This window comes from Lynx canadensis, chromosome D1, assembly GCF_007474595.2.
Source record: "Lynx canadensis isolate LIC74 chromosome D1, mLynCan4.pri.v2, whole genome shotgun sequence".
Lineage (NCBI taxonomy): Eukaryota > Metazoa > Chordata > Mammalia > Carnivora > Felidae > Lynx > Lynx canadensis.
This window is the reverse complement of record NC_044312.2, coordinates 54,753,686-54,763,114: the sequence shown is the minus strand read 5'-3', so window position 1 is coordinate 54,763,114 and position 9,429 is coordinate 54,753,686. Positions and strand designations below refer to the sequence as shown.

The 9,429-nt window shown below is 41.6% G+C and overlaps 1 long non-coding RNA gene across 1 annotated transcript; it reads left to right on the top strand.

Moving 5' to 3' along the window:
- The first annotated feature begins 114 nt into the window (after positions 1 to 114).
- On the top strand, positions 115 to 4,390 carry LOC115525755. The gene is made up of 3 exons (XR_003972455.1): positions 115 to 253; positions 540 to 597; positions 4,262 to 4,390. It is a non-coding gene; the product is annotated as an uncharacterized LOC115525755 (long non-coding RNA).
- Positions 4,391 to 9,429: the final 5,039 nt, after the last annotated feature.

The following is a 9,429-nucleotide window of genomic DNA, read 5'->3' as shown; positions in this document are numbered from 1 at the left end:
GTTCTGGGGCAAGCTCTCGGAGGCCTGAGGGGACTGGGCGGCGTTGGTCACGTGACCCCAAGCCCCTCCCTCTCGCCCTTCCTAAGGCTCCAGGCTGGAAATAACTGAGCTCTCTCTCCGAAGTGCTAGTGCTGCGTTGTCACAGCAACCCTTTGAGAGTGGAAGCACGATGAATAATAAACTCCTTTTTCTACAGAAGAGGAAACCGAGGCCTGAGCCTTGGATGGGAATCAAAGACCACACTCTTCTAGAGGTTAGAGAGCTCGTAACTGGGTTCACGGCTCTTCTAGCTTGCGCGGGCCTCATCCCAACCTGTCCACATCTCAACAAAACAGCCGCGCCCCCGACGTCACTCTGGGTCCTGAAGCTGCCCCTGTGCGGGAGCTGCGTGTCCCCCGCCCAGTCTCAGGCAGGCAAACGAGCCCAAATTGGTAATTAACTCTGGGCAAAGAGTTGGCTGTGTCAGAGAGGAGATGGGGCGCTAAGGGGAAAAGAATTAGTACTTCGGATTTGAAACTCTTGCTTTATTTCTTTGTTAGGCACTGAAGAACGAAGTAACAAGAACAATGAAAACTTTAATCAGAATAATAGCAAAAGGTAACTGAGTGTTAGGTGCCAGGCACTGTTCCAGGCACTTTCCCAGTATTATTTCATTTCCTCTTTATGCCAATTATATGGGAAAGTGACTATTGATCCAGTTTTACAAATAGGAGGCCTGAGGCATTAAACTGAAGAGCAAGACTTTAGCCTTGAGAGACCTAGTGGAATTCAAGGAAGTCCGTCTCTAGGCCAAACTTTTCTTGCCTGTAAAATCAGTATGATCATACCTGTGCTGTAGCACTGTTGAGGCTGGATGGGCAGACATGTGGAGTAGCTGTATTTCTATCTGTTGACTAGAGGAGTGTTCGATTTTTTTAAACTGGGATTCGTTTGTTGGTAGCAAGACTAGAGGAGGGGCACTCTGAGCAGGGAGAGTATTAGGAAGTTGTTTCTATAGTATAGGTGAGAGAGTAGCAGTAAGAATGGAAATGGAATAGAGTCTAGAGCTATTACAAAGGTGAAGTCCTCAGAATCTGGAGGGAGACTGAGGGAAAGAAGGTGGCGAAAATGAAGAAGAGGATGGATGAAGAAAAGAAGCCAAGGATGATTTCCAGGCTAAGTGATTGGATGCTGGTTCATTTCTCCAAGATGGAGAATCCAGGAGGAAAAGTAAGCTTTGAGAGTAGCTAACAATCTAATACAGGAAATGGAGAATTTCAGGGTTCCTGGGACAGCTGCACGCGGTTGGCTATATAGTAAAACAGTCAGTGCTTTGCTCAGAAACAGAATCCCCCAAATCATGCAGAGAGAAAATTGGCTAAAACCTGTATAATAATTTCATATCAACTTGACATAGTTTTTATAGTGTCGTTAAAAAGCAATTGTCTCTGGGCACCTGGGTGGCTCAGTCGGTTAAGTGACTGACTTCGGTTCAGATCATGATCACACAGTTCGTAAGCTGGAGCCTGGCGTCTGGCTCTGTGTGGACAGCTCAGAGCCTGGAGCCTATCTTCAGCTTCTGTGTCTCCCTCTCTTTCTGCTCCTTCCCCGCTGGCACTCTGTTTCTCTCTCTCTCAAAAATAAGTAAATATTTTTTTAAAAATACTAAAAAAAAAGGGGGATTGTCTCACAGCAAAACATTTTATTCAAGTTAATGACTGAAGAAAAGGGATCTTAGCTATGACAAGGAACTCTTCACCTGTTACAGTGACAGTCTCCGAGGAAGTATCCAAGCATATGTACATCAAAGGGAAGCATATCACCAAGAATTTAAAGAAGGGCAGGATTTGTTCCTTTACTTCCTATATAAATCCCTATAAGTAATAAAAGTAGACACTTAAGTCTCACATATGTATACTGTTTTACTTGTCAGAAGAATGCTCTCACCCATTCTCTCTTTTGGTCTTTATAATAATTCTGTGATGTATGCAAGGTGGCTGCTATTATGCCCACTGTATAGATTAGAAAACTGAAGATCAGAGCAATTAAGTGATTTGCTGCAGTCTACATTACTAGTATGCAGCTAGAAATTAAATTCCTGCCTTTTAATGTCAAGCTTAATGTCTTCACTACAAATCATCACCTTTTAGAACTAGTTGGCAAAGAGGTATAAAGATGTTCCTGCCTTTTGGCGATAGTAAGAATTAAGCTTCCTATAGATCCATTCTTACTAGGATCATACCCTTGATATGTACTCTTAAGACTCTTGGGGTGCCTTTGTGGCTCAGTTGGTTGACCATTGTACTCTTGATCTCAGCTTGGGTCATGATCCCAAGGTCGTGGGATTGAGTCCTGTGTTGGGCTCTGTCCTGACTGTGAAGCTTGCTTAAGATTCTCTCTCCCTCTCCCTTTGCCCCTCTCCCCTGCTTACATACGCACACTCCCTTTCTCTGGAAAAAAAGAGGCAGGGAGTGTGTGGCTCTTGAATAAGAGAGTTGAAAGAAGGAAAACTACTAAAGTGTGTACCAGGACTGGCTATCTTCTGAGACCTCCAGCCTTCCATACTAGTATCTGACACATTGTGGCTCATGACTGGGACCTCAGAGGGAGCTATCAGCTGGAATACCTTTAAATAGCGTCTCCATGGGGTCTGAGCTTCCTCACAGCATGGTAGCTGGGATTTGAAGTGGAGAGTCCCAAAAAAGAGACTGATAGAAGCTGCATGCCTCTTCTAACCTAGCCTTGGAAGTTACAGAGAGTGACAACAGGTAGGGTCTGCTGGGTTTTTCTTTTTCTTTTTTCTTTCTTTTTTTTTTTTAATATTTATTTTTGAGAGAGAGAGAGAGAGAGAGAGAGAACACAAGCAGGCAAGGGACAGAGAAAGAGGAGGACAGAGGATCCGAAGCAGGCTCCATGCTGACAGCAGAGAGCCCAATGCGGGGCTCAAACTCACCAACTGTGAGATCATGACATGAGCTGAAGTTGGATGCTTAACTGACTGAGCCACCCAGGTGCCCCTCTTTTTCTTTATAAATGAACTTTGTAGTATGATCTGCCATGGAATACCTGCACCCTTGGCTGCCACCTTGACTACAGCTTTGGGAGAGACTTTGAGGCAGAAACACCCAGCTAAATGGTCCAGGTTCTTGACCCACAGAAACTGTGAGATAATATTTGTTATTTTAAGTCACTAAGTTTTAGCAATAACTGATAGATTAGCTAAAGAGAAGTGAGAAAGAACCTTGAATAGACTTTAGTCACTGTGCTTCTCCTTATACACTTGACTTGGCAAACTTACCCATGCCCATGGTTTGAACTACCCTGTGTAGGTAACTCCCCAATCTCTATCTCCATCCCAAAACTCTCTTCAACTATAGACTTTTACATCCTGCAGCCTGCTAGACATCTCCATTTGGGGGTTCCACAGACCCTTCTCATTCAGCTTATCAAAAATTGAGCTTGTAAACTATGGACTTTGATTGACAATGATGTATCTCAGTGTGAGTTCATCGGTTGCAACAAATGTACGTCTGTGGTGGGGAATGTTGATAATGAGGGAGGTGAGGCATGACTGGGGAGTACTGGGAAATCTGTGTACCATCTGCTCAATTTTGTTGTGAACCTAAAATTGCTCTAAAAAATAGTATCAATAAAAATTTGAATTTACCATCTTCTCATTCAACTCTGCTGTTTCTCTAGCATCTTATTATATGGAAAAATACCACCTTATGTTTAGGTGCTCAAGTTAGAAACCTTGAATCTATCTGTATGACCTTATTCTCCCTCACTCTTCATATTCAGTAATAATAATTAATTATAATTTATAATTATTAATTATAATAGGAACAAAAACAGCAACTAACATTTATGGAGGGCTTACTGTATGATAGGTACTCACTGTTCCAAGCAATTTATGTGTATCAGTCTTCATAGCAGCCCTAGGAAATATATACTATCATGATTCCTGTTTTACGGATAAGAAAACAAGTCAGGGTGAAGTAACTTGCCCAAGTCTATACCTACTAAGTGGCAGAGCTTGATTTACAATCTATGCTGTTGGGCAGCAAAGCCTGCACACTTCATTTTACTGCCTCCAATCAACCAAGTTCTGTCACCTCTTAACTCCTGTCTCATGAATCTGACCCCTCATTTCTCCTCCACTATTGTGCATTCAGGTCCTCTCTGTGTTAAGCCACTATAAGAGCATCCAAACTGTTTGCTGAACCCAGAGGCCTCCTAGTCTTTGAGGAAGAGACATAAGAATTATATTCTCATGTGGTAGGTGCTGTATTGAAGTCTGCACCAAGTACCGTGGGATTGCCCTTCGTGAGAATCCAGAGAACTTCTAGGAGAACGTGATGTTTGAGTTGCGTCTTGAGGATGAGGAGTTCAAAGATAAAGAAAAGCATACGTAGAGGTAATTCCATTTCATTGCACAAAGATAGGAAGGAGCATGTAATGTTTGATGAACTGCAAGAATTTGTGTGTGGCACATGATGGCATGGTGGGGCTGGAAAGTCGGCCAAGATGGGCTGGGAAGGGCCATGTACATAGCAAGCCCTTGGCATTCATGAATGACTTGCCACCAATTATCCCTCAAATCTGTAACAATTTGCTAAAACAGCGGTGGGATGATGAATGAGCCTAGCTGACTGCCCTGCACTTGCACTCAACTTAGCTTTCTTGCCTCTTACCATGACTTAAGGCACCTTTCCACTCTCAGAAAATTATACTTCACTGTTTTGGGTTTCTTTTGGCAGGGGAGGGGGTGGTTGGAGGAGAGGGTACGATACACGCTATGGTGATATTCCTGAATTGAAGAATTTGAGAAGGTCTCTGTTAACATACATGGACAATGCCACATGTGAGCAAAAGTTAATTTTTACAAGGTAATGGGTGATGAATATAAATAAACAGAAAGATAAGTAAAATTAAATAGATGAAGAAAAAACATGAATCAGGAAAAAAACTACAGAGAAAGTAAAAATCATAAAGTGAGAAAACAAATTAGAGTAGTGATTTTGTATTCTGTGCTAGCCCAGGTACTTACATTTGTTGTGACACCTATCATGGGCTTTTAACTTTAAAAGGAATTGCTCCAGGGGCACCTGGGTGGCTCAGTCAGCTAAGCGTCTAACTTTGGCTCAGGTCATGATCTCTCGGTTCATGAGTTCAAGACCTGCATTGGGCTCTGTGATGATAGCTCAGAGCCTGGAGCCTGCTTCACATTCTGTGTGTCTTTCTTTTTCTGCCCCTCCCCCCCCCCCCACACTCTGTCTCTCACTCTCTCAAAAAGTAAATAAACAAACAGGGGTACCTGGGTGGTTCAGTCAGTTGAGCAACTGACTTCGGCTCAGGTCATGATCTCACGGTTTGTGAGTTCGAGTCCCGCGTCGGGCTCTGTGCTGACAGCTCAGAGCCTGGAGCCTGCTCCCGATTCTGTGTCTCCCTCTCTCTCTGCCCTTCCCCCGCTCATGCTCTGTCTCTCTCTCTCTGTCAAAAATAAATAAACATTTTTTAAAAAGGTTTTTTTTTAAAAAGTAAATAAACATTATTAATAATAATAAAATAAAATGAAATAATTGCTTCTGGGGCACCCAGGTGGCTCAATCAGTTAAGCATCCGACTTTGGCTCAGGTCATGATCTCATGGCTCGTGAGCTCAAGTCCTGCATTGGGCTGTATGCTGACACAGCTGAGAGCCTGGAGCCTGCTTCAGATTCTGTCTCTCTCTCTCTCTCTCTCTCTCTCTCTCTCTCTGCCCCTCCCCCACTCGCTCTGTCTCTCTCAAAAAAAAAAAAAAAAAAAAAAAAACCAAAAAATAGGAATTGCTCCTATCCCATTGATTTTTCGAACATATGGTTTGAGAAGTTAATCCACTTAATAATGCTTCACAACTCCTATTGCTTACACACCAAGGTGCTAGGCAACATAGTCTCCCACCGTGTACAGGGTTTTCAGAAGAAGGTTAACATTAAGGTTGTAAGGTTCATTTCAGTTTCCTTCTTTGTCCTTCACTTGCAGGGCAAGGATTATCAGGGAAGATGGGAAATCTTGGAACAGGCCCAGGAAGTGAGTTCAGGCAGTGATGCCCTTTTTTTAACAAACCACTAAAACACAGGGCATCACTTCACCTCAGCAGACATTGTTTCGGATGCCAGAATGAGTCTGAATGAAAAAGTGACCTAAACTGAAGAAAGCAGCTCATGTTACAACATTCGGTGGCAGAGATCTGCTGACCAGAGGTAGCAATTTAAGAAACAATGAGTTTCAAACTAACCTATTAGGGTCTAGGGCCGGTGAGGCGGGGTCCTCAGCTGCCATTGCCTTTCTCTACTGAAAACCTTCCATGTCCCCTCAGGGCTGCTGCTGACCAAGGAGCAGAGTGTGCTCTTTATTGTTAAAGCTTCCCGCATGCCTGGGTCATCTGGCTTTTAGAGATAATGGGGTGTTTTATTTGGTTCTATAAACTGACTAATTTATTATGAAGGACCTTTACTCAGAAAGATCTTAATTTTTTTTAATCTGCAAATAAAAAATACCAAAGAGAAATGCACTAACATTTTGAGTGGTTATTTCTGAGTGGTGGCGATGTGACTATTTAATTTTTCTTACTCTTCTCTGTCTACTATAAGCATATATAAATTATCAGTAAAGGAAAAAACTTTATTTAAAAAGGGTAATAATGGGAGAAACTCTAGGACTTAAGAGAATTGGCCTTCTCTGTTGTTAATGGTTTTCAGACAGAAACCTGAAATGGCTCGTTGGGATGACTAGTAACTTCTTACCCAAGAAACAGTGAGGCTGAGTGCTTTCTTATAAACATGCAAGCTTAGTGGGGTTATTATCTATGCCTTTGCATTAAAAGAAGTGTAATAGAATAATCTTAGAAAAATACTTAATCTGTGAGCCTTGGTTTTCTCATCTATAAAATGGTAACAATACCGCTTCTACCTGTGATTAGGTGAATAAGTGAGATTTATTTTTATTTAAAAAAAATTTTTTTAATGTTCTTTTAAATTTATTTTTGAGAGAGAGACGGACAGAGTGCAAGTGGGGGAAAGGCAGAGAGAGAGGGAGACACAGAATCAGAAGCAGGCTCCAGACTCTGAGCTGTCAGCACAGAGCCCGATGCGGGGCTCGAACCCACGAACTGTGAGATCATGACCTGAGCCAAAGTCGATGCTCAACCGACTGAGCCACCCAAGTGCCCCAGAGAAGTGAGATTTATTTTTAAATGAATTAAATATATAAGGCATTTTGCTAGGCATTGAGGATTGAGAGCAGATAGCCCTTGCCTATTTTAAGTTCAAACAGTAGATGGAAAAACAATTACTATTGTTTAATAGTAATTAAACTATTACTTTTTAGTAATAAAAAGAGAGACAGAGCATGAACAGGGGAGGGGAAGAGAGAGAGGAAGACACAGAATCCCAAGCAGGCTCCAGGCTCCAAGCCATCAGCACAGAGCCCGACGTGGGGCTTGAACCCACGAACCACAAGATCATGACCTGAGTCGGATGCTTAACCGACTGAGCCACCCATGCGCCCCTTCCTACAAAATTACAGTAATCCAGACTGTGTGGTACTGGCATAAGGATAGCTGTATAGATCAGTGGAGTAAAATTAAGAGTCCAGAAGTAAACCCATACATTTCTGGCCCACTGAGTTTTGACAAGGATGTCAAGGGAATCCAATGAGGGAGAGAACAGCTTTTTCAATAAATGGTGCTGGTACAACTAGATAGCCACATGTGAAAGAATGAATTCAGATCTCTGACCCCTTATACAAAAACAATTCAGAATGGGCCAATCACCTAAACTTAAGAGCTAAACCTATAAAACATAAATTTTTGTGACATTGCATTAGGCAACAGTTTCTTAGGTATGACATCTAAAGCATGAGTAAACAAACAAACAAACAAAAACCGAAATTGGACATCACCAAAATTAACAACTTTTGTGTCAAAGGGCACCATCAAGAAAGTAAAAAGACAAGTTGAAGAACCGAAGAAAATATTTGCAAGTCATGTAATTGGTAAGGGTTGGTATATAGAAAGGACTGATAACTGAAGAACAAAAATACAGATAACCCCATTTAAAAAATGGGCAAAGGATCTGAACAGATGTTTCTGAAAAGAAGTTAAACAATTGGCCAATAAGCACAGGAGAAGATGCTCAATATCACTAATCATCTAGGAAATGCAACTCAAAACCACAGTGGGAAACTACTTCATAGCCAGTAGGATGGCTGTAATAATAATAATAATAATAATAATAAAAGACTGAATCATAAGTGTTCTCTGATGTGGAGAAACTGGAACCCTCCTGCATTGCCAGTGGGAAGGTAAAAAGATACAGATACCGTGTAAACAGTTCAGCAGTTCCTGAAAACGTGAAACAAGAGTTACCATATAATGTAGCAATTTAGTTCCCAGATACGTAAGAGAACTGAAAACATTTCCACACAAAAACCTGTACTCCAATATTTGTTATTCATAATAGCCCCAGAGTGGAAACAATCCAAATATTCATCAACTGCTGAAGATAAACAAAATGGATGCATAAACAATGTAGAATATTGTTCATCCATAAAAAGGAATGAAGTACTGATTCATACTAAAACATAGATGAAGTCAGGACGCCTGGGTAGATCAGTCGGTTAAGTTTCCAACTTTTGATCTTGGCTCAGGTTCATGAGTTCAAGCCCTGTATCAGGCTCCGTGTGGTCAGCGCAGAGCCTGCTTGGGATTCTCTGTCTTCCTTTCTCTCTGCTTCCCCTCCCCCGCCCCCAACTCTCTCTCTCTCAAAATAAACTATGAAATAAAAAAATTACAAAAAAAAACCATGAAGTCATGAAAACATGCTAAATGAAAGAAGTCAGACAAAAAAGCTCACATATTATGATTCCATGTATATAAAATGTCCAGAATAGGCAAATCCTTACAGACAGTAGATTAGTGGTTGCCAGGGTCTGAGGGGAAGGGGAGAATGGTGAATAGTAATACTGAGCTAGTAATATATTGGGTTTCTTTTGGGGGTGGAGACAACCTTGTGAATATATTAAAGACCATTAAATTGTACATCTTGAAATGGTGAATTTTATGGCATTGAATTATATCTCAATTAAAAAAACCAAGAAGAATGGTTTTTAAATGAAATTTACAAGAACTTTTGGAAGCCACTGCATAAGCACATCCAGATTATTAGAAGTGGCTGTGTCTCTGAGAGGACAATCATTACAAAGATGGATTCCTAGCCTTCTCTTCCTCTCTCGTATGCCTTTTCTGGTTGTGGGTCCATGTCTCTTTGGCACTATCCTCATTCTGCTTACAACATCTCCCAGCTAAAACTCCAGCCCTGCCTTCTGGATCAGTCTGAATCTGAAGCCAACTTTCCAATTTTCCAGAATTGAGCCAGCTTGCTTCTCTCTTCATTGTTGGTAAACCCTC